General features: G+C 45.0%; 1 long non-coding RNA gene across 2 annotated transcripts; it reads right to left on the reverse strand.

Annotated features, from left to right (window-relative positions):
• Positions 1–1,321: 1,321 nt before the first annotated feature.
• Positions 1,322–12,973, reverse strand: LOC125942626 (uncharacterized). Of its 2 annotated transcripts, XR_007465270.1 has the most exons (4): positions 11,069–12,973; positions 10,305–10,414; positions 5,713–5,838; positions 1,322–1,486 (listed from the first exon to the last, which is right to left on the reverse strand). It is a non-coding gene; the product is annotated as an uncharacterized LOC125942626 (long non-coding RNA). The 2 variants fall into 2 exon arrangements; XR_007465269.1 differs by lacking the exon at positions 1,322–1,486 and having other exon boundaries at positions 5,190–5,838; positions 11,069–12,972.
• Between the last annotated feature and the right edge of the window lie 12,758 nt (positions 12,974–25,731).

Here is a 25,731-nt window from a genome sequence, read left to right on the forward strand (position 1 = left end):
GCTGTGTTGGCGCTGCAATCGGGAGCGCGCTTATGGCGCACCCGTACAGTCGCATTATACTGGAAGACTCGGAGCGGACGCCGGGCTGCCTTCCGGTCCAACAAGTGCCCAAAGTAGTTTCCGCAATTACACGGTACCGCTGCACTGCACGGTAAGAGATGCGAAGGAAATTACTTCACCAACACGGACCCCGAACGTCCACCTGTCCAGGCGGCAAGTGATTTGGCTGACGTACTGCGTGATCAAAAGCGTAGACGTGTGGCTGTTGAAGGAGCTGACCGGCGGCTGGTTTCCTCTATCGGAGCACGATATCGCCGACTGGACGAACTACGCCCGTGAGGTCGCGTGGTACGAGCTGTGGCGCGACCTCCACTCGGTGGCCCCGGCAAGACAGTGCAAATTGACGTGCGCCTTCTTCGCGGCAAGCGAAAGTACAGTCGAGGCCGCCTGTTGTCATGACAACGTTCCGGCGAGCCCCCAAAATTACGGCGGTGTTAAATATCCTGGACCATGGGTCTTTGGCATGGTCTCCGAGATCACAAGGGAGCTGAGACTTTGCAAGGTCGATTGACGAGACGCGGTGACGCTAGACTCCATTATTGCAGCCAATGTTCAACCGGGGACCATTATTCACAATGACGAATGGGTCGTATACAACTGTATCCCTCTCGAACCTGTGGTAGATGTGGGGAGAAGCTCACCGTCCTCCACGTCCTCCTGGAGTGTCGCGAAGCCGAGAGAGAGAGGAAGAGACATTTTCCTCTCGCATAGCGCCATTGTGTTTCTCTCCATCCCGCTATGCCCTATTGAAAAAAATGTGAACGAGAATGTACGAGAAATAGTGTACGCGATTATTGCTCCGTAGACTGTGCGAGAAACTCGTTCAGTCTGCGAGAACTCGTTGAGTCTACGAGAACCTCGTACAGTCTACGCAGCAATCATCGCGTACATTTCTCGCACACGTGTACGAGATCGCGTTCTTGTCACTGAACGATATTCTCTTACATTATGAACGAGTTCGTTTCTACGAGCTGAGTGCGTACAAGATGACGAGCTTGTACAACCTGCGAGAGTATGCACCCTGAAAAAGATACGCACCTCATATTCATATTTAGTATAATAATGCAAATACAATTCTTGTAAATACAAGTGTTCATGCACGCACACTTGCGCTGACCTTACTGCAGTTTTGTGTCGCTGTAATGGTTTGTTCAGAAATCTACAGTAAAGAGTTATGTTGAGGTGAAAAAAAATGTCAGGTGAGGTAATGGTTTGTACTTGTTAATAAACAAGTACACGTTACACAGGTTCTTCAGCACACCTATTCAAGCTTACATTAATAGTGACGTCCTCCGATTTTAAGCAAGAGCACGTCACACATCTCGCAAGCGTTGTTTATTGGACCTTGTAATGGTACTTCAATAGACCCAGTCTGTTGACAGAAGACCACTGGAATGTGTTGCTTGAGTGAGAGCTTGCCGCGCACCTGAAAAAGTAAACAAAAGCCAACAGTTTTTTTTCACACATGCAATAAGATAACACATAGGCAAAAGCAGTTTAGCTGACATTCACACAGGTAAGAATGCTTTAGCATTCAGAACATGCGATACTGAACAAAATTTATTAAAAATAAGTGGTTTCCTGCAATGCTTATGACTCCTAAGGAAATGTGCATTATAGTGTCGTAGAATAACCTGTTACATTAGCAGATCACTGAAACAAGTGTTATCACAGTAAAAAACGGCATTATTTGAGTAATAAAATTAGTAGTACTGAAGCAACATAACATGCATAAAATCTACTTTTAGAGAGCAGCATCAACAGGTCGAGCTAATTAAATTACTTGGAAACTGCTATTCTGCCAGCAAAACTAAAAATCGTGGTGGCGTAGTGGCTTTGGCATTGCACTGCTAAGCCGAATGGCGCAGGATAAAATACCATGCACAACGGCCACATTTTGATGGCAGCAAAGTGCAACAACACCCCCATAAGGTGCATTGGGCACATACCGCCGGTGTTCAAAGTTAATCCAGAGTTCCCCACTACAGTGTCCCCCATAATCATATTGTGCAGAAGGACTTGGTGTTAGGCAAGTTGCTGTTTGCTGAACGACATAGCGCAAAGGCACAAATACACAGAAGATACACAGACACACGTCACAGGCGCTACTAACAACATTATTTGAAGCACAGCGAGATACAGTATATGTACTCCTCACAACGCGCAGGCGCACCAGCTACTTCGGGCAGAGCACAGAGGGCGATTATCAGGGCTAACACGATCATTTTGAAGATCTAAAGAAAGCAAGTTCCACATCATGAAAACAATATAGGTCAACTTTCACAAGCACTACTTTTTTTCTTTTATGTAAAATGCTTCCAACAGCTCACGTGCTGTTTTATCTTTAGTTCTGCCCAGGATCTTCCCATCATGAAATCTCGCACGACAAGGACAGGCTTTACATTGTGCTGAAAGACGCGCATTCAAGTATTTCGTCGTGTTGTTAGCATGCTCCATGATTCGATCATTGATGCAGCAGCCAGTTTGTCCTACATAGGACTTTCCACAAGACAGTGGGATTTCATAAACCCCTCTGGTAGCACATCGCCAGTAAGGTGTGACGTGTTGTACTTGGCAGCCTACCTTAGATCTGCCAATTATGCGGGGACACAGTTGGGCCAGCATATTGGGAAAAGAGAACACTACGAAAGCGGGCACACTGGTGAATGAGGCCAGAGCTGGTGAGCCGAGTGGCCCAAGAACGCAAGTTGTACCGTATGTGCATAAGTTGAGCCACAATTCAAAGAAAGTGGCGAACAGGCATGGAGTGCCTCTATTGTTCTCTGTTCTCAATAGGCTGGCCCGAACGTGTTCCCGCATAATGGGCAGATCTAAGGTAAGCTGCCAAGTACAACATGTAACACCTTACGGGCAATGTGGTCCCGGTGTGGTTTATGAAATCCCACTGCCTTGTGGAAAGTCCTATGTAGGACAAACTGGCTGCTGCATCAATGATTGAATGAGGGAGCATGCTAAAAACATGACGACAGACTTGAATGCACATCTATCAGCAAAAAAAAAGCCTGCCCTTGTCGTGCGAGATATTATGATGTGAAGATCCCAGGCAGAAGTAAAGATAAAATTGCATGTAAGCTACTCAAAGCGTTTTACATAAAAAAGTAGTGCTTGTGTAAGTCAGACCTCTGTTGTTTTGTACGACGTGGAACTTGCTTTCTTTAGATCTTCAAAATGATTGTGTTAGCACGAATAATCGCCCTCTGTTGTCTTCCCGAAGTGGCTAGTGCGCCTGTGCATTCGGAAGAGTATATATACAGTATCCTGTTGTGTTTCGAATTAAGTTATTAGCAGCACCTGTGACACGTTTTCGTATATCATCTGTGTATTTGTGCCTTTGCCCTTCGTTCAGCAATTTGACAAATAAAACCCACAAATTTTATTTAAAGCAAATAGTACTGCATAAGGCCAAATGCTTATATAGAATCATCTGACAGCAGCTACGTTTAACGAAATTTAAGACTTTCTAAAACAAGAAACTTTCAGATGGTTTGAGCAAAAATCTACTTATGCCAAAATTATTGTCATTAATTTTATATGGCCCATTCCGCCTTACTTTCTTTTTAACCAAAATTATATATGCAGTGCAGGTGCTCCCCACACCTAAAGAAATTGTCACCGTTCCTTAAAGTGCGTGGTTTTGTTTCAAATGACAACACAAGTATGCTTTGCGATTGTTAGCCAATGAAATGATTGTCAAACTCCTTGAAATCACGGACTCCTGGACAGAATAACTGGTCACATTAGGCACCCTTTCATCAGTTTTTGTCCACAAAATCAAGCAAGTAAAACATTACCCTGAGTCTGCAACTGTTAATGTGTTCTGTTTGGTAATGATAATTTTATGGTCATTGACCCAAGCCAAGCCAAAAAAGCTCCCTTTCTGGAGCCGAGACAGGTTCCTGAATTACACCATGGAAGGTAAGCTCGTGGGCCCTTCTCCTGCTTCAGAAAGAGCTTACTGCGGGAACGTTACACGATGCAGCTTACTTTCGTCAGTGTTGGGTGAAGTGCCAGTGTTGAAGTTGTCTTTTGCGCAGAATGGCAGTTTCAGGTTTAGTGGGCTTGTAGGAAGACAAGCTCAAGATAACTTCCTGGTTTGAACAGGCTGTTTTGGTTATAATACATCAAGCTTTCTTGTGACTGCCCGCACAGGTGGTCCGTTAGTCTCGCTGTGAAGTTGACATTCAGCTGTATGTCCCAGAAGACCCGAATAATGGTCTGCTCTAGTTCACACGCTCTTGATTTTCTGTCAGCACTCTTGAACTCGTGCTGCCAGTAATTTCTTCCCAGCTGGCCGAATTATCTCGAGGCCCCACGCTGACACTACCGATGCTTTCAAGTGTAGAGTTTTCAGGATAAGGTTCTTTGCAGGAAGGTGGCACTTACAGATTTCTATTCTGGACGCGAGTGAGACGAACCAGTAAGTCTTGGTAACAATGTTTTGAACATAAGTTCTGTAGAAGGTATTATCAAGGGTTCGACGAAAATTCATTTAGCCAGGTAACGACTATGAAGTTGTGGTGAATGATCAAGTGCTTATCATCGTGTTAGTGACGACACAATTTTTCGTAAAACGTTTAACTCCAACAGGACTACACACAAGATGTAACCAAGACTTGCCGGTTCATTTCACTCAGGTCTTGAATAGCCACCTGTAAGTGCCACCTTTTTTTAAACCACACTTGCAAAGCCAGGAGTCTTATCCTGAAAAGTCTTCAATTGAAGACATCAGTAGTGTCAGTGTGGGGCCTCAGGATAATTCAGCAAGCCTAGAAGAAATTGCTAACAGTTCAAGTAAAAGTATGCCAACAGAAAATGAAGGGCTTGGAAGCCGATGTATTCTTCGCAAAGTGTCAACTACAGGGTCATTGTTCACGAGTTCCCGGATGCGTAACTCCATGCCAACTTCATGCCGACGCTAAGGAAACACCAGGGCAGGCAGTTGCAAGAAAAGAAATTCAGTGCTCTAAGAAAAATGCGGCCACTCAAACCATGAAAGTAATGTTTACCTTGTCTTCTTACAACTACACTGAACCTAAACATGCTGTTTTGGGCAAGGGAACAAACATCAACACTGGTGCTTTGCCTGACTCTATGAGAGTCATCTGCGCCATGAATGGTGCCGTCAGTGCACTTCCTTCCGAAGATGAGGCCCGCAACCTGCACTGTCAGTGTGCTGTACAAATTTCAGAAGCACATCCCACAAGCTTGTCTGCCTAGCAAAGAAGCTGTGTGGGGCTCCAAAACCCATAGAACCAACGAACACAAACCCAAACCTCGTCCCTTCAACTCTCGCTTTATATTGCTGTGCAAGCACTAAAATTGGATGGTGTTAGTAGTGTTCTGTCCTGTCACCTCCTTGCCTTTCCTATGAATTTTATGCTAAATAAGGCTTTTTCTTGGTGAAAGAGTGCTAGTTTAAGGCATAAACCAGCTCCATGGCAGTTTGCAATTAAGGAATGTAAACATTTGCTGAAAATAGGTCCATGAAGAATATTTCAAAAAGAGCACTTTAAAAAAACACACACGTGTATCTATCACCAAGGCCAACCCTTGTGTCTTCTATCTCAACATATTTCTCAAAAGTCAAGCTCAAAACTGATATCCAGGTGCAAGCTCTCCATATCATATTACCCTGTCAATGATGAAGCAAAGCACGCTGGTGCCTGGATGTTGTGGGACCAACTCAGGCGTGGAGATCAGCACTGATCAGCAACACAGCACAGTCTGCTTACACTTTCTCTGCAGGCCCAGCCATACCTGCATTAATACAAGTGGGCTTAGTGTCACGTGAGTATAATATAAAAAGTGACACCGTGAACAAATCAATCCTTGTTCGGTATACATATGAAAAAATGTAGATATTCTCCATATAGCAAGCTTCACTTTGAGTAACAAATCCTGCACTATAAGAAAAATATGATGCATGAGCCATCTATGCAAGAAAATTAATTGAAGATCCCTTTTTTTTGCCTCCCTCCTCCTCCTTGTGTATAGGTGGCAGTCAGGTTAAGTAAAGTAGGCCAGAAAGCCACATAGTGTAAGCAAAGGTGGTCACTTGGTGGGCCAATTCTGATACCATAGCACGACATGCATTCTGCAGGCACTGCAATGTTAAAGCACCCATAAGCCTAGCAGCATTACCCAATAGGGCTAACCAATAAGTGTCCCCAGCAGCATAACTCAGCATGTCTACCAGGAGGCTTTCATTACACTTTGACAACTATCCTCCTACGGCTTGAGCCCAATTTTTGTCAACAGAAGACAAGCTTCTGCATCTGCACAAGGGCACTTTAAACAGTACCACAATAGCTTCCTACCTAATCCCACCTTTAAAATGACATTGGTAAGTTCAGTACCATGTGTAGAACCAATCAAATTGTTCTGCAATCAAGTAAGCATCCCCTTTTCATACACGCAAATATCAGCAACACTACTACTGCCATATGGACATTTTGTAGACAAAAACACCAAGCGCAAGAGCTGAAGCTTGGGCAAGTTGGTAACAGTTCATTTTGATGGTGTTCATGGCACACACATGCCAAAAGAATAAGCGACAGGCCGACAGTGAAAAATAACTGTCCTCTTTCACACTCTGTGTGTCCCTTATCTCCTTAGAAAGTGTGCACTGTGAATAGCATGGAAAGGAACATAAGAGATCAGATAATGCTACAATAGATAAAAGAAAACATGCTCTCTGATGCAACACGTCTTTAAGCAACTTAATTTTCAACCAACATCCTAAGCCTGCCGCGCTTAAAAAACTCACTGAAGTTGCTGTGTAAGACAACAGCTTGCTTTTACAAAAAATAGAGTTAAACTTATTCTATTATTTTTGCAAACTGGTGCTTCAGTACTGTGAAAAGGAGGTATTATTGAAAACCCGCTTAATTTTTGTGTAATAAAACACCTAGTCAGCTACAGAGATCAGGCTTGATATAAATCTGCCAGTGAACACGGTAAATCAATATTTCCATGACTGTTGAGGTAAAAAGAATCGTTGACAAATTCCCAACACACTATGCATGTTTTGGAGAAGACAGTGCTTTTCTATAGCAAGCATTTAACAGAGCCCCAGTGAATACAGTCTTATATAACTTATTGCAGGACATTTCAACAGATCCTCTTTATGGCTTCTTAGGGACTTGGGTAATGAAGAGTAAGTGCAGTGACATCTCTGAGCACCTCAAAGACAATACTGGTGATTACATGGCAACACAACTGCTGACATGCAAGATAACTTTCGGGCAGTGTTGTCTCATGCCACATCAATCAGACAAAACTTTAAAGGGACACTTAAGGGAAAAATAATTATTTGAGATGCATTATTGAATTACTTTTCCGCAAACCCAGAAAGACTGCAGTTATCCAAAAGTAGAGGCTTGATAAGCTAGAAAATACACAAGAACGATGTACAGGTGGTGAAACCACAATAAAGTTCCCACACCTGCTGGCTGTCTGCTAAGGCCTAGTTAATTTGTTTTTGGCAAAAATTGACTATATTGCATTCTAAAAGAGGCAAGAACTGAACTTAGCAATATTGGAGCAAGTGTACTGAACCGCAACAGCCAAAATATACGAAAATACTCTGGAATGCATGATGTCCTCCAACGTACGATGTTTCGCCACAAAATTTGGCAGGAAATGCCACTTTAACCTTCATTTTCTTTTTGCAATAAATAACCTCTCATCACAAAACTAACACAAAAAGAAAGAATACATGATGCGTCTAAACTGTCTCCAAACAAAAAAATGTGTCCGGAGTCATTTTGTACACATTCAAACCACTTATTTTTGGCCTTGCTTAAAGTGCCTTTGTGTGTCATGCAACATGAAACTGAAAAACAGGATTCACTGTAAAGGGAGAAATAAATGGGGCTCGCCTAGCGTGACGTATCTGCACAGGCTTAAGAGAAGTGTGACTCCATGGTCTAAATGAAAAAATAAAAATAAAATCACACTTTGGGCGGGTCTCAGGTTATAGTACTACTCAAAATCTTGACAAGTGCTTATTCAGTCTGTACTTATCCCAAAAGCTTGGTAATGACATACGCCCCTTTTGCACTAATGGTGTCTGCGCCAAAGGGGCTAAGGCTAAATGTTAGGTAGCCACACACATTTTAACAGTGAAATTCAAGTGCATTATGACTTTTGTCTGCCACTTTTAATAACATGTAACGGTCGATATAGCACATTGTGATCTAATTATTGTAGGTCAGCATGGCCTGAGCACGGCGTGCCTAAACACTTTTGTTAGGTGAGAAAGTATTGTTTCTGGTACTCTTTCGGGAAGCAGCCTATGCCTTATTCAGAACAAAAACCTTGTTTCCCTGAGAATGTCAGACAATCGCATATTTCAAATTGACCATTTGAAATGCACACAAAGTACAGCATGGTTTTGGGGGTCCCACTAACTATTGAAACGCACATCATCCAAGTTCAGCAGTCAACATCATAACTAAGCTTGTAGAAGTGCATATTAGCAAGTTGACAATAATAAGGAGAATGGTGAGAGAGATGGTCCCAACTATAAGAGAAGCAATAGCAGAGTTCAAGCTCCCTCCCATGTCAAATGCGGAAGGGCAAAGCATACCCAGCTTTCGGTTACACTCTCACCTGCGACCACTGCACCAGGCTGACTGACATGCGTAACCAGCAGTTTGTGATACCACATTATCAAACCTGCAATTTATGGGACATCAGAGATCAGCTTCAAGCTTGATGCTATGCTGCTCTAGGGATGTATTATGAACTGACTACATTTAAATGTTATGCTTCATGGTTTGTTGCAAGCTTCAGGAATTTACTTATTCATTTATAAACATACCTCATAGGCTCCAGCTGGAGTACTGCATAAGGTGGTAGGTAGAACATTGTGAGCCAAATAAAGAACATACAATAAAACAAGTAAAAAAAGAAATAAATACTCTTTCACACTGTGGTTTCTTATCTGGCAGCTAGCTTATAAAAGTGAACAGAAACGTGTTCATGCTGGTAGTGCTTTAGAAGAATAAATAATAAGAGGTTAAACAGAAAATTCAAACACTTTCAAGCCACCTTTCGTGGTTTTTTCTTTCAACGTCCCTTTAGGAATGGGAATCAATGAACAGCCCCCCCCCCCAAAAAAAAAGAGAAAAAAAAGTGTAATACATGATTTTTGACTACTTAGAGAAATAAATCTAGGAACACAGAATCTGTGCAGGCATGTATGTAAGGAATTAAGTGCAGTAATATATGCAATAACTTGCAATGCCCTTCTGCTTTCGTCGGGCAACTCATAACAAGACATAAAAGGATATGTGTGCCTCAAAACACAGTTCCTAAAAAAATACGTCACCATACAGTCAGTAAGTAGCATATCATGCATATCTACTCAAGCCCTCAATTATACTTGACTCAGAGGAGGCTACTTAGGTACATTGATTAAACTGAAGGTAGGCGATATTTTAAAATATACAGTTCAAGTAGTACTCGAATATTATGTCAAAACTGGAAGTTATGAATATGGCATCTAAAGCAAAAGTGTTGTACGTTATGCCAAACCTGCCAGCCTGTGAACTTTATGTTTTGCAAAAATCCTACACACAATGCTGTGTTGGAAAGACAGCATGTATTTTCTTAAAGTTTTCTCTCAGTGCCTACATTGTTCAATAGAGACACATTATTAACCATTAACTTGGAACAGCAGAAACTGACAACATTGTTTTTAGACCAGTGTGCTTTTTTCAGTGCTTTTGCTGTTGCCGATTTAGCCGGCTTTACGAACTTATCTCAATAAGCTCGTCTAATACGGGTGTCATACAGTGCACTTTTCATTGCGATCAAGCCCAATCCGGATCGAATTTCTCACTTGTGATTAGCTCTTTTGTGCAAGCTGCGCGAGGAAGCCAATTGCAGTAGCTAATTTTGATCTGAATCGGGCTTGGTAGGAAGTGCCCCTCTGGTATACTCGTTAGGGATTTTGCATTGCTAATAAAGCAGCACAAGTGCCATCACAATTTATTGTTTTAGATGCAATTTTGTAATCTCATACCACCCCATTTTTCAAGATTCTTACAACATATTCCCAATAGAATTTCATTCTCATAACTCAATGCAACAATAGTAAAATTGTAGAACGAGTCCAAATTCGTAAATCTCACCAAAAGATTCAGGACCGATGGCACGTACGAATTATACCAACAGAACCTAGAACTCATAAGTGGCAGTGACTGTTTTGTACACACCTTGTCAAAGCAAGCAGATCAGATTCCTTGTCGGGCTGCTCAGACTGCATTTTGCCACAGGCTCCCATGTGGTGCAGAGATTGCATCCGTCTCACGAAATCGTGACATCCCTAAACAATAAGAAATGTTCAGTTTATTGCAATTACTGCTGAAACTGCAAACTTGTGATTTAACAACACCGCGTTAAATTGTGAAAAGACCTCAGCCAGCTACATGGTTGTGCAAATATCTCATTCTGACATCACGGGCAGTTATTTAACCTGTCAAATGGACGAAGACATACAGAACACTCAACACAAGAAACACAGGTTGTCTTGACAATATATAAGCAGAAAAATTTGCATACAAGCTAAAATGTGCTCATGAGTCAGACAGAGCAATCCGGTGCCGTCTCGCGCAGATGTTAGCTGTGAAGACAACACGTCAACGTACTTCACCACATATACCATTTCTTGCTGAGAAATTACGTACAGAAGCAGTGACATTCGCGGCATCAATTTTTGTGCCCGTTCAGACTAAACGATACTCGGCGCTAGTGTATTTCATAACAGAAAGCAAAGAAACAATATATGAAGCTCTTGGCAACATCCTATACTTGTCTGAGGGTAATTTTCATAAAACGTTTTGCTAAATGTGTACTACGGCATTAATAACAAACATTAGGAAATCACTTTTATAATTTTGTCGCTGTACTAATCATCTTGTGCTCCGCCTAACAAGGCACACTACACGAACTATAAAAATGCGCCAAGCGCCGGACTTACCTTTCGAGACATACTCGGCAAACGCTCCTTCGTGTCAGGTCCGGCGGCATCGACTGCACGAACTGTCCTTCCGGCATAAACACTGTTAAATTGCGGATGAACGTAATAGTACAATTTCCAACACATTCTTCCGTGCACTGTGAACCGCTGCGAGATCGGCGAGAGTACCAGAGGCTGCTAATGAGCCGGGAACAAAGAGCACGAATGGACCGAACTACGATAACCAACAACGCCGCACCGCACGAGAGATACAGCTAGCTAGCAGCGTTGCACAGGCCCAGGGGCTTAGCGATCGCTGATGCGCACAAAAAAGAGCACATTTTCTCTCGGCAAAGCGTAAATATGATTAAACTACCACATCGACCGTCCGCAAGGAAAATATTCATGCTGCGCTCACATACCGACAGCCCAACGTTTCTAGACTGGTAACATTTTGACAGCCGAACACGGGAAAATGATGTCATTTCGTCAAGATAGAGGCACCGGAAGCTTTGCAAGAGCCGGATAAACGTCATGGCGGCCATATTGTTTACATCGTCGTCTACCGTTTTGTCGTCTCAGGCAACGTTGGTCTCTGGCTCCTCGGCACCACTGTATCGGCACGGTGCTCCATGGTAATCGTGATCGCATCGATGGTGGCGGCTGGTATTCACATGTTATGCGAGTGATGCGGCGTGTTTCAACAACGTTTCTTTCAACATCGAGGACAGCAACCTGCGGAGCAGCCGTATCAACCGGTCAGGGCCGTTAAATCGCAGCATATCGTGGTTTGGTTTGTGAATTCTACGAGGTGTTGGTGTTTTATGCGGCGGTATCGACCACGCATTTGGTGTCGAGTGGCGTCGTCGACGCACTTTGTTCTGGCTTGTGTGCCGTTTTGCGGATGTGTATAGTTCATGAAGAGTGCCGTCTGTGCATCGGACGCTGCTGCCACGCCGGCTCGATTTGCCAACGCGCGAGAACGTCCGCACTGTCTGTCGCGAGTGCTTTCGGACACTGCTTGTGTTCTGTGTGTGTGTGTGTGTGTGTGTGTGTGTGCGCGCGCGTGCGTGTGCGCGTGCGTGCGTGCGTGCGCGTGTCTGATATGCGTCGTTATTGTGTCAGCGATTTGCAAAAGTGTTTTTTAGTTTGTTTCCGGCGTGCGCGAACGCCAGGATATGCTGCATGTTCGTCATTTAACGACCCTGCTTGAATGTAGGGACATTGACATTTTGGTCGTTTCGAGGTCAGCTTTTAACGAATCGCAAAGCGTTGCCTTGCTCTGAACCATCACTGCACGAACTACTTAGTTATTTCTCCGTTAATTTCAAATTCAGTTTTGTGTAGTATATACACAGATAATGCTCCGTTGCCACGCTAAACTCGTATTTGCCGCTGTTGCGCGGCAAATACGAGGTTTTTTTACTACGTCAAGCTCTCTCAGCATACAGTGCACAAGTTGTGAAAGACTTAGTGCAAATAATTTTTCAAGCAGCAATTGGGCAAAATGTGCTGATCGTATGACAGCATTAGTGATTGATGGTTATGTAATTTCGTTATTTTTTTCTGTCAAAGTGCGATAGATTTTGGCTGCTATTTTGGCTATTTATTCACCAATTTATTTACACTGAGTTTGTGGTTCTTTTTATTTTTTACATGTGGGCATGCATGGCCAGTTTATGCCTGCCTGCTACAGTTTGGCATAAACAGGCACTAACAACCTCTTAAAATATGGGCAATAAAAAGTGACTAGCAGATTTGATAGTCTTGTGGGGGCTGTGACATAATTACTAACGCGAACAAGACTAACGAAAAAAGGTGGGATACGAGAGAGGGCTCTGTCCTGTCCCACCTTTTTTTCCGTTGTTCGCACTAGTCACAGCAACTGCATCAACACCAACTAACCCAACTTTCTTCGTGAATTACTCGTCTTATGGGGGGGGGGGGGGCACACTTAGCTGTTTGGAAAATGTGCAGCTTGAAATTTCTGCATTGCTACCTCTGACTGACAGCTCTGACGCAAGCAATATGATCAGGCTGTGACTAAGCGCGTGCATCTTCTGTTACTGATCAAACTGCATGCAATAAAATCATTTGCCAACTTGTCCGTGTTGGATGTGTTTTCAGTGAGCTATAATCGCATTGCCAGCTTCTTTTATTCTGCATAAAAACAAACCTATAGCATTTTTTTCCGAAACTGTGAAGGTACTCAACCCTATATTGCATTAAAAGCTTCGGGTGATCCACTCTGAACAAGGGACGTACTCTCAGACAACAGCTTTTGGCTATATCACTGTCAGTGCGCGCTTATTGGCTGGTTGAGCAATGCGTCACACGAAGGCACAGGAGTATTGTCGTAAGTGATTATCCGAGAATATGTCCCCAAGTGAAAATCATTGCATCATTAGGACTGACATGAGCTTTGATGGAGATGTGTGTGTCCATTATATAAAATTGCAGAAATTCAACACTGGCGCTCTTATTCATTCTGCAGTTTATGCTGCTATATGTGGCACAATGGTTCGACGTCGTCATACAGCACATTGATTATGTCCTTGCATGTGCTACAAACGATTCATCATAAAATCTTGCTGTCATTCACGAGCTTTTGTATACACTACGACTTAGGTGGATGCACTTTGTATGCAATTCGTAGTCATCGGCCAAGATCTCGTTGCTCATATGACTACAGTGCGTACACATCACACGCTATCTCGCACACCTCGTACAGAATCTCGTTAGGCTGGCGCAGCACATCGCACACATCTCGCACATGCGTACACCTCGCACATGCATTCGCGTAGCACCTCGCATAGATCTCGCACACTTCGTGAAGTCTACGCAGCTCATGCGTACAGATCTCGCACATTTTCTACGATATCTCGTTGAATGTGCGTAGCACATCGCACACTTCTCGTCAAATCTGTGCGATATGCATACATCTCGCACATTTCTCGCACAATTCGCGTACAAATTTTTCAATAGGGTGTTTCTGGGTCATCATCATAATCAGCCTATATTTTATGTCCACTGTAGGACGAAGGCCTCTTCCTGCGATCTCCAATTGTCGGAGTCATGAGGGAGGTAGTGGCCGAATACTGCACCAGGGAGGCCAATTCCTGTTCTGGTGAGGGAGTGACTTTGATGAAGCTTAGTGGGCCTTCCTAGTTTGGTTGCACCTGAACTAGTATAGCCCCACTAGCTCTCGGCAATATATTTTTTTCTTCCCGGTGTCAGGCACCACTCCATGCCTGAAAATGTAGTGGACTGGAGCAGGATTCGAACTTACGACCTTCAGATTTGAAGCCGGGTATTCTACCTCTGCACCACGCCACCACTTGTTTCTGGGTAAAGAACCGCTTTTCATTACCAAAGCAGTCCTCGCTTTTTAGAATGATGTTGGCTTGCATGTTATCAGCCCAAGAAATACGTAGCGCATCCTCTTTCCAGAGGATGCCACTGTGATAGTAGCTCAGTATAGCACATGCCTCCAGGCCCTTACATTTCAAGGGCTCTGTTAAGGCATTAGTGTTCTTGAAAATTTTAGCCTCTGACATATTTTGGTATATCATCAATCTTTCACAATGCATCCCTCGTATCCATAGCACACTTGATTAGTCAGTGCCATATTCTTTGTACCTATAGATATTACGCACAATACAGCCACTATTTTAGGCCTCTTTACAGCCATGCCACATCTGTTTTATCAACACCTTATAATTCACCATTCATGTACCACTGACAAGTCATTATCATCGCCTTGGCGCTCTTTGGCCACATCTGGCCTTTGCGCCAATCAACTCCAACAATCATCACCATCACAACTGTATCCCATATTTAGTTGATGCTAACGGGGCGAGCCTCAATGTGCATTGGTAGACAGTCAAGCACAGCATGAACTTTGTGTACCCCATTACGAGCGTTGACACGCAAAAAATAGAAATTTACTGCCAAAAATGAAGCGCCACCTCGTCAGCGGTGGGTACAGGGTAACTGCACCACTGCTGGAGTCTCACCTAACATGAATGTGGTGGAAGTCAATTAACGGCCACGTGCGCTGCAAACACCCTTTCTTGCGTTTGTTAGAGGCCACGGATCGCTCAGCGCTACCCAGTATGAAGACGCTTTCCTGCGGTTGTCAGTAGCTATCGCTTGGCGCTAGCCAGTATAAATGTACATCACAATGTAAAGGAAAATAAAGCGTAGTTTCCCGACCTTTTGCTTTCCGCCATTCCAGCGTACTTACACGGTAAGCGTGCGGCAAACCACTTCTGCTCTTGCCGACGCTCGCTTCCTCTCGCAGCCTTAATTTAGCTCGAGCAACGAGCGATTTGTTGAAAGCCCAGTGTGAAAACCAGGCTCACACCAATCTGTGCTCGGAAATGCGAGCGCAAGTACGTAGCGAGCCGCACCAATTCAATCCAGATGAATTAGAAGGAGGGGGAGCCTTCCCTAGTGGTATAACGCGAAACATATATTACAAAGTAGTCTAACACCCATTCAGGGTACATCTTGCAAACAGTAAAATGCATATAAACAACGTTAAAGTGACTAATGATATTGTAATAAATGCATTAATTTTATAACTTGCTTGTGCCTGCAATGAACTCGGTGGAATGACAAACAAGTGAAAGCAGGCACGACCACGCACCGACGGTTTGATCACGTGAGCCCCAGTTTGTCGACCGCCCATAAGGCAACGCCCAAAGGATGATAGCCACATAGAGTGCCGACGGACAAACTTTGGCGTGCCATTAGAGTTCTTTCATTTTGGGGCGTCGCCAGAGCTCGTGAAGATCCCGAGTTTCACCCAACTCGGTGCATCCTGCAAAGCACCCCCGGGCGTCCGGGGTGCGACTTGAGCATGCTTCCCCTAGGCCATGGCGGCTCCACAATTCTTGTCGATTAAAGGTGTGCCTAGTGCGTGCCTCGTTAGACACGTGCCGACGCTTTCAATATGTAGGTGGTGGGGCCGCGTCATGAGTAAAGATTGAGTGTGAAAGAAAATGTAATAATGCCATATGGAACGCCGCTGAGTGGCCCTCGCGCGCAACCGAGTGCGTTGAGACGCTTGGCATGTTTTCATTTGGCCTTACCGAGGCGCATTTAGAACGCAGGTGAGAATTTACGAGAGGGAACGCGCAGAAAAAGGAACACATTTCACGAAAGGGACTCACGAAAGGGACTCACGAAAGGGACTGTCTGAGCCAATTTTTTTCGCTTTTGAAGTTTTCCATGATAATCTCGCTGACGACCCCCTAGCGTCACAAATGCATTGCTGAACGCGCGCAACATTGACGCTAAAGCTATCCTAAACGCACTATAGCATGTGCTAACAAAAATGAGCCGTTTCACAACAGCTGGAAGCGGTCGCGTTAGAAAGGTTAAGTTAACGTTATGCGTTTATATTTTAGGAGCGACGAAACTGCATCGAGTCGACGTCAGGCCAAACGGACATTTGTGGTTGTGTCCATTCGCTGTTCTCTTGTAGTACGTACGTACGCCAAATCCTGCTGATGATGATCATGCCTTATTATTGGCCCAAATCCACTGCGCGGCACAGGCCATGAACCGTCTGCCCTGCGAACGAAAATGCTTGATAGCATGTCGGGGTTCGCGCGAACACAGCGCGCCTCTCGTACGCCGTCGGCGCGCGAGAAAGATTCGATCGTTGGCTGCCCTTTTCTTTTAGGGGCGAAGCTCCTTAGGGTGTGGGTCGTTCCCTCCTCTGTAGTAGTAGTAGTAGTATGTAGCCACCTCTAGTTTATAAATTGCTCAACAGATGGCGTTGTGTGTCCGTACGTGAAAGAGACGCCGCATGTAGTTTTATGAAGTGTTCACTAGAAGTCCGTAGCTCTGGTTGGCATGGAGACCGCTATGTATGTATGTATACGCATATATGCAATATATGTATATCTATAGTATAACCAGAAGCGGACTTGCGCTTCCGTTTCCACTTCCGGTTCCGCTTCCGGTTCCGGAAGCCAGCTTCCTGCTTCCGGAGAACGCTTCCGGCGTTTTTCTCTCTCGTCCGTAGCTAGGGGCGCTGCGGTGTACAAGGGCGTTCGTTCCCACGCGCGCTCTCTTGTGCGTAGCTGTGGTTTACCCGAATGATCCCCCGGCGCTTCGCCCACTCACCATCATTCACTTCGTGGATATGCTTTGATTCTTTCGTTTTTTTCTATGTTTTTGCTTGTTCGTGCGCTTACTCCTCGTGTTTTTCATAGACCGAGGTAAAGACACCATCAAATCATGTCTCTGAGCGCTGGCATAAAGGGAAGGTCCATGATCCTATTCCCGTCAACTTAATGGGAACGCTCGCAGCCTTCGCTATGCAATCCCATGCCAGAGCGACCTTCCAAACAACCACTGGCTGTTTTGGATGGGATCTCTTTCAGGCATTTTTGTCATGCAGCCGAGTGGTACTCGGAGTGAAAAGACCAAGTCTTTCACCTGAGTGCCTTTCTCCGGCCTTTTTTTGCGTGCGATGGAGCGCTTGAAGCTCACTACTTCACCTCCGCCGCGGGTCATCCCGGCATTGTACTCTCGCCGGGATAGAAGCGCCTCGTAACGAATTCCAAAAATAGACCTCCACAGTCGGCAGCTTGTGTCACGTGTGTCAGCTACTAGCGCCATGAGGCTGTGCCGGATTCTACTCCGTGCGCAGTGAGAAACGTTTTTTTTTTCTTTCCTCCCTCTTCCGATGGCAGTAGCAGGTTACTCTGGTGAGAACCGGGTGGTTTATGGAAATTTATAATCTTCCCTTGGGGGCTTGACAGCTGCTTGAAGCTCTAGTTCTGCTGTGGTCACTGACTTATTTTGAAGCTTGAAATTAGATTTGCTGCAGTCATCCATTCTGTTACACCGACGACGGCAGCATTCGCCATCGTCAGGCCGTATTCTCATTCTCAGCTTCACTCCCGTGAGTGAATATTAACAAAACTTGCCCCACTCCCACGGCTAGAACTAGAACTCTAAATAAGTTTCCTGCAATAAGGTGCACTCGCTAACCATTGCGCCGTCGCGCAATGTCTCTGGGAGCAATGGTGTCCGCGCAGGTATTTTTTAGGGCGCAACCGGCCATTCTGTAACGGACAAGGACGACATTGCGTGCATGGTGAAGAGGTCATTTAAAAAAGACAAAATGGCGGTGTCAGCTTTGAGAACCGGCTGGTACCGCAGTGAGTGAGATTAGAGCCGTAGAAATCGCTGAAGCTTGGTGTTTTTTTTTTCAAGCAAGTCCCATTTTCATACTCAAATACACGTAAAACAATCAATTGCTCTCATGAGAAAAAGACTGGACCAATTTGAACGATTTTCTTTAGGTTCAGAGACAAAGCTATATTCTAGCACCAGCAGGGATTACAATTCTTATTACGGCCCAGATGATAATTCAGGTCAAACCAATCTCACGATGAATGCCGACTTATGTGCGATTACCATCAAAGCAACGTATAGCGACAACGCGTATACTGCCGCCGTGGAAATGTGTCGTGCATAAGACGTGTACTCCAGCCAGGCTCCTCTGGACACGCTAACCTGTGGACACGCTGCGCCAAAATGGAGCACCGCGGCGAAATCGGCGTATGTCTAAATTTTTGTAAATCTAAAGTTTTAAGCCTACTGGTGACACTGACACAACTATCAGCCACATCTCTGATAGAGCGATTTTGCCGTTTGCCTTCAACTTGACTGAAGCTTAAGAAATATTTAATGTAATAATGTTTAATGAAAAAATTGGAGGATGCTTAAGCTTCACCTTTAAGAGCGGAACGCGCTAGCGTTATCGGGACCCGTTCGCATCGCATTTTTCTTTGAGTCGGTTTCACTGTAACACAGAAAGTGGGAAAGCCAGCTTACAAAGACCAAGCTTACATCGATCCCCTAAAGTCGGCTTCACTTTTAAACAGAAATGCAATGCTGAGAAGACGTCTTCTCAGGGGCGATATGTCACCTTATATTAAAATGTGAATGCCCTAGTACCTTTTTCATTATTTTATTATTTGATTGCTATTGCCGCGACGCGCGTGTGTCCAAAATGCATTAGACAGGCCAAGACCTAATTTGACCTGCCGATGATGCGAGCGCCATCTGGATAAGATTTTCGCATGTAGCATTACCGAGCGCGCCGCTGTTGGTATGGTAGAAATGCTGGTAAAAGGGGTTGTGCTTCAGTTTCCTCGTAGCAGAATTATGTTTTCTCGTACATTCAAATAACAGTCTGGCGTCGCCATGTCTGCAGGTTGTGGTTAAGGAGTACTTCACCATTCTTCTGACGGAGTTGACTGTGAGAAATTTAATTTTTGTTCAATGACACCTTGCACCATGCGGACGGCCTGCGCGGTCGGCGTGGTTCGGGATGATTTTCTCCTGCACTAACATTATAGAGAAAGCAATTCAACAAGAGCGAACACTCCCATAGAGCCCAGCGGCCGGCATCAATCACTTCCGTTTTCGGTTTTGGGCGCGCGCATTTTGAGCGCTAGCTAGCATGCCAACTGCGCCCTTTTCTTTTTTTTTTCGTTTTTGCCCGACCGCGCACGGTCTTCGTGCTGACTCGGTTTATTATTTGGTAAAAATATCTGCGAACGTTCTTGTCAAGTCCCATCGAATCTGTGCCACATGCAGTTTCACAAGGTACACACAAGACCCCTAGTGAAATGAGGAAATATTTATTTTGCACTATATAAAAGCTCATTCTGCTCTTTTTGTGCGTTCATCCAACGTTGTGACCCCAGGCAAGCAGCAGTTCCCGTATGAAGCTCCACGGAATGGCATCAGCTCAAAAAAAAAAAGTAAATCACAAGCATGTTACAAGCATGTGTCATTTGGTATTTAAATATAGGCATACTTTGTGTAGAGGCGAAACGTGCGAAAGCGGTGAATGGGCGGCGTTACAAACAAACAAGAAATTCGCTTTTACATACATGGCGTAGAAAATACCCGACTCATCCCAAACAATACCATAAAATATGAAAACATCTGATTTGCAAGCATTCCACCATTTCCGGGCTTTATTTCCTGCAATTTAGCAGCACAAATACATGGGCGACTTCGTGTGTCCAAACCTTGGCCTGGGGCGACGTGATGGTACGCTACATGCACAGGGACGGACGCAGCAGAGGCTCCCAGCCGGACCATGCTAGACGTTCGCAGAATGCCTTCTACTCGCACTTAAGACAAATGCGTCACCCGCCGCGGTTGCTCAGTGGCTATGGTGTTGGGCTGCTGAGCACGAGGTCGCGGGATCGAATCCCGGCCACGTGTACTTAGATTTAGGTGCACGTTAAAGAACCCCAGGTGGTCCAAATTTCCGGAGTCCCCCACTACGGCGTGCCTCATAATCAGAACTGGTTTTGGCACGTAAAACCCCATAATTTAATTTAATTTTAAGACAAATGCGTCGGTGCAAAGCCTGTTTTCGGTTCTTTAGAAGATGGAATTTTTGAATTACAAGTTCCTGATATGTTCCTCGGCGTTATCTTTTGCTCGTTCTGCCGGCGCCAGCAACACTCCCATGTTATCACTCTTGGCAATCGCCCATCGCATTTTCGACAGGCGTGACTATCAAAAAAGGTATATGTTTTTGCGGGGCCACCAAAAATGTCACAAACTTGTCCCTCTAAGATTCATTACACGCAAACTAACTTTTTCAACACGGCCGAGCTGCTTATCGCTAACTACGGCAGAGCGCGCTGCGCGGCCAATGTGCCTCAACAGAACCGAAATAAGTTACAATAATCCCCTAGGAAGTGTCGGAAACATGTCCCAGCACGATTCTTTAACTAAAATAACTGCGCCAGGATGGCCGAGATGTTTTTCGCTAACTGCGTCTTTGTAGTCTCAGTCGCGTGCCGTAAGCCTAATTGCGTCGTAGACTGTGAAACAAAATTTCTCACCTTGCCGTAATCCAATAGTGCAGTGGTGTCTTGTCCCACTGCAGAAGGAACACAAGAATACGCCGGGAGCCCAAGAAACCTGGCTACATTTCAAAACAAAGGGACAGACGGGTCGCCGCGGGCGAGCGCAGCCGGCCTCGCTCGCTTCGGGGGAGTGTCTGAGGGATGACGCTTGCATTTGGCGCGTCATTGGCCTCTCGCTAGGTAAGGCAAGAAAATAAGTCGCAAAGTTTAAGTTCATTTATACGCAAAACGTTTTAGTTCTCGCGGCAAAGAATTTAAAAAAATAAATCAATGTCTGTTAACTTAAATTACACTTTCTTTTTTTTCGATGCTCGCGGCAGCTAACGTTCGGCATCAATACTATAGCGTGACGTATGTTGACGTGTTTCCTGTTGCCAGTTTTTGCCTAGTGTCCTCTCTTGCTGAATTTCTTTCTCTATGCTAACACCTTGCGCCACGTTGAGGGCCTGCGCTGTCGGGGTGGTTCGGGATGATTTTCTCCACCACGGACGCCGACATCAACTCCGACGAATGATTTTCTGCGACACGGGGACCTTCACGCTGTCGCGTTAATAAAGGGTTTCGGTTATTTTTTAACATGGTTACAGAAGTGGTTTGAGTAACTATCGTGCTATCTCTGCCCTTCCTGTAAATGCAAAGGCGTTGGAAAGAAGTGGTCTTGAAAAGAATTAGTCTTTCCGTTAGCACAAACTGTTAACAGAGTTTTAGCTTGGGTTTACTAAAGGGAAACGCACTGAATAGCTCTGCTATTGCAAAAAAACAAGTATAGTTATTCTAGGTAATACTATAAAGAAACTAATACTGGGAATAATCGTGGATTTGAAAAAGAAAAGCATTTGACCAGCTGAATCATGCGATAATAATGTACAAGCGTCAAAAAAATGGTGTCCATAGGATTTCTGTGTCTTTTTGTGTTTCTATATTTAGGCTGCCGAATACACGCGGTTTTCATTGATGCCTACATGTCCCTTATGTGTTCAATTCAATTTGGCGTTCTTCAAGGCAGCCTTCTAGGGCCATTTCTTTTATTGTGATAACAATTATATGGACACTCCAAGCGCATTTTCGCAGTCACCTTTGCCGTCGTAGTGATATTCCGTATAAATTCCAACTGCGATAAAATCGTCACCGCGCGACGTTCGTTGTGTGTGCGAGTGAAAGCGTGCGAGGGTGAGCCGGCACAGGCAATGCAGTGATCTGCGATGCGCTAAAGTGCATTCGCCGAGTGCCGGTAGCTTCGTATGCACTGCGCTTTCGACGTTTAGGTCGCGTTGAAGGGAGAGCCAGGCCGAAGGTCAATTAGTTCGCTACCGCTGGCGCGCTTTCTAACTCCAGCATTTTTACGAGCTCCCGCGGTCATCGAGGGACATGTGTTCATGTTGCCTGTGCGCGCGTGACACCGTGCTTGTTTCTTTAGTTAGTAAGCGATTATTTACAAATATATACGGCCGATAAAACTACTATTCTTATTTCTTACAACTGTCTACTAATTTCCTATCGCAATCGATGCTTCGCGTTTCGGGCGAAACTGAGCCCTTTTTTTAAATGTATACGCGAACGATATTCCGAGCATAGCCAATAAATTAACATAGGCGTTGTACTTATGCTGCTTTGCATGTGCTAGAGTCTTGTTCTGGAGCAAATGGAGTGCTAGTACAACGAAAAAGAATAAATGACTAATTTCCCCCCTCGGGACATAGATCATGGTTATCATACACTGGTGCTAAATGTTTCACTTAGTGTAGTTGTAACTATCAATATTTTGGTGTAATCTTTGATGAGTACACGAGGTGTACCAACCACATCGGGGATAATGTATCAAAGCTGTCAGTTTCTTCTCACAATATCGCTATAAATTTCAACCTGAGCTTAAACTCATCATCTACCATGCGATATCCTATTGTCATCTCAGTTACTGTCATCTGGTATGGGCAAGCACATCTAAAACCAATATTATTAAGCTTCTAGTTCTGCAAGAAAGCGCTGTAAGACGTATAGTTGAAGTCAGTTACAAACCTCATGCATATAACGTTTTTCTTACATGCAATAATTCCCACGTGGACATACGGAGAACACATTCTCCGCGTGGATTATACAGAATATTACATTCGCTCAGATTTTCTTTGCCACTTTCTCTGAAAACCTTAAGGTTCTCACTAAAACGACAAGCACGCATCAATGTATAACAAGAGACAAACTGATAAATACAGTTAGCTCCGCCTGTAAGAACAAACTACGTTGAAGAGAGCCTACAATACGAATTGTCTACCACGTTAAATAGGTATGGTGCCTTCCATGATGTCTTTATCTGTCTTCCGCTTCCATTAAGCTAAATTCTATTAAGAGTATCAAATAATACTGGATTATACTACATTATTTTTTTCCAATTTTTCTTGTGTTCAATGTTGTTGTAGATGTACTAATGTCCAATATTTTATCTTACATCTTTTGTCCTTTTGAAATGTTATTTGCGAATTCCTGAGGATGATGACTAATTTTCTGTGTTGTGGTGCAAGTGCTGGGTATGGTCAAAGAGCCCCAAGCAAGTATTAATGAGTTGGCAATGTAGCGATGAATTACGAGACGTGGACGTCACGTGGCTGAATAGGAGACTTCAGTCACTGTATAATGCGCAAAGAAGAAGTAGTTTCTTGATTTAAAATGTAGAGAGGTCGGCCGGAATATGGAGCATCTGGCCTGCTACTCTACGTAAGGGAAGGGGAAGAGGGGAAGAAAGAGGGTCACAATGGGGGATGATAATGGGAGGGACTAGGTGAAAGGACAGATTGCATAAGTGTTATCACAAGCGTGAGTCCTGGCCCGTGCGCCTAAGAATATATGCGCAAAGAATATATGTACAGTAAAAGCTCGATGATACGAATCTCACGGGGTCACGAAATATATTCGTATTAGCCGAAATTCGTATCATCGAAACACAATCAAAACTACTGTCGAATCTCGATAATTCGAACTCGAAGGGGCCCGAAAATTTGTTCGAATTAAAAGGACGTATTTTTGAAGTATTCGTGCACCATAGCACGATGCACGAACGGTGCGAGTCGTGAAATATCGCGGCGCGCAAGCGCATAGCAAGCGCGGGCCACGAAACTGCCCACGCCGGCTAACGGTCGCTTCCCGATAACGACAGAAAACGAAGCTTCATGGAGCGAGCGGGCGGCGCCGGCACACGGGTGAGCGCGGATACCATCGAAGTTGAGGGAGGAGGGCAGCAGGGAAGCGGATTTGGCCGCGTCAACTCCGCCACTTCGGTGGCTCCCCTCGCCCTCCCTCTCAACGCCCTCGTAGCTCTCTCACCTTCGACTCCATGCGCACATCTCCGTGCGCCCCCGCCGCCGTGCTGGCGCCAGCTTATTTTAGCCGCCCCCTGAAGTTTCGTTTTCTGCCGTTATCGGGAAGCGAGCGTTTGCGGGCGTGGCAGTTTCGTTGGCCCGACTGTGCCTCCGCCGCTGCTTCCCTCTGCGCTGCTGCCGCAGCGTGCAAGGTCAGCATGTGACTAGAAAATAGAGAAGGGTTCACTGCCATTTTATCCGCGTGGCTGAGACGTCGGCACTAGTGTGTGCTAGAATACGGTTGTCTAGAACACTCTAGTCGGCACGTACACGCTTGTTCCGATGCGATGCAGAAACGGCGACCTTGTAATTTGAGAGAGAAGGAAATTTCCGCCGCGGGTTCCTTCCCCCCCCCCCCCCCGCCGTTCCTTCGCGCGCGGCATCGAGGGGTCTCTCCTGAGCTTTTGCTCTATGGCGGTGTCGGAGCAATGCCGGTCGGAGGCGCCGCCGCGTGATTTGGCGCGCTGCTAAGAGCATTGTCGGTGCGCGGTATGTTCGACATAAGCGTGTTGACGCCGTGTTCGAATTCGCTTGCTTCGCGTTGACGTTGAACGAAAGCACGTTTTTCATGATAGTCTCGCTGTGCAACAATTGTGCTCAGTGTTGACGTTGCGAGGCCTAGCTCCTTAACGAACTCCGTCGGCTTCCTCTTGGGATCCTCATCGACCTTTCGAAGAATGTCTAATTTCTCTTTAAAGGAGAGTGCTTTCCGCTTGCGAGACATGGCTCGCTGCGACTAGGCAAAATGGCGCAAACACGAAGAACGCGGCCCGAAGCGCAGCAGCCACTCCATCTGACGGCTCGCAGAAAAGGAGGAAAAGTACAAAAGCACCAAAAGCGCCACCGCCTCAAACTCTTCGCGCCCAGTCGCGGAGTCCGCGCTGTCCGGCGCCGCGCCTCCGCACCAAAAGAGAAGGAGAGAAAGCGCGTGACTGCGCGCTGTTCTCTTTCGCGGCCGTCGGTGGGGCGGCGTTTATTCGTATCAACCGACGCAGGCTGAAAATCGATTCGTAACAACCGTTCTCTAGCACGTTGCAAAGTAATGGGGCTCGGCCGGGACCACAGAAAAATTCGTATCATCCGGAAATTCGTATTAGCCGTGATCGTATCATCGAGCTTTTACTGTAATAAGATTTTGGGAATCATTATTGAAGTGTACTATGAATACGAATAAAGAAACATTATGGAAAGATGATATGACATATTAAAATCTTTCAATGGTAAAAATTTGTGGGAAGCACGAGTCCCTTAACAGAGCCTTTGAAACACAATGGCCTGGAGGCATGTGCTACACAGAACATTACTATCTCAGCAGCATCCTCTGGCAAGACGTTGTTCTACGACTTTCTCCGGCTAATAACATGCAAGAAAGTATTAAAGAATCATACAACTGCTTTGTGTGAAAAAACGG

The sequence above is a fragment of the Dermacentor silvarum genome, chromosome 1 (genome assembly GCF_013339745.2).
Source record: "Dermacentor silvarum isolate Dsil-2018 chromosome 1, BIME_Dsil_1.4, whole genome shotgun sequence".
Classification (NCBI taxonomy): Eukaryota; Metazoa; Arthropoda; class Arachnida; order Ixodida; family Ixodidae; genus Dermacentor; species Dermacentor silvarum.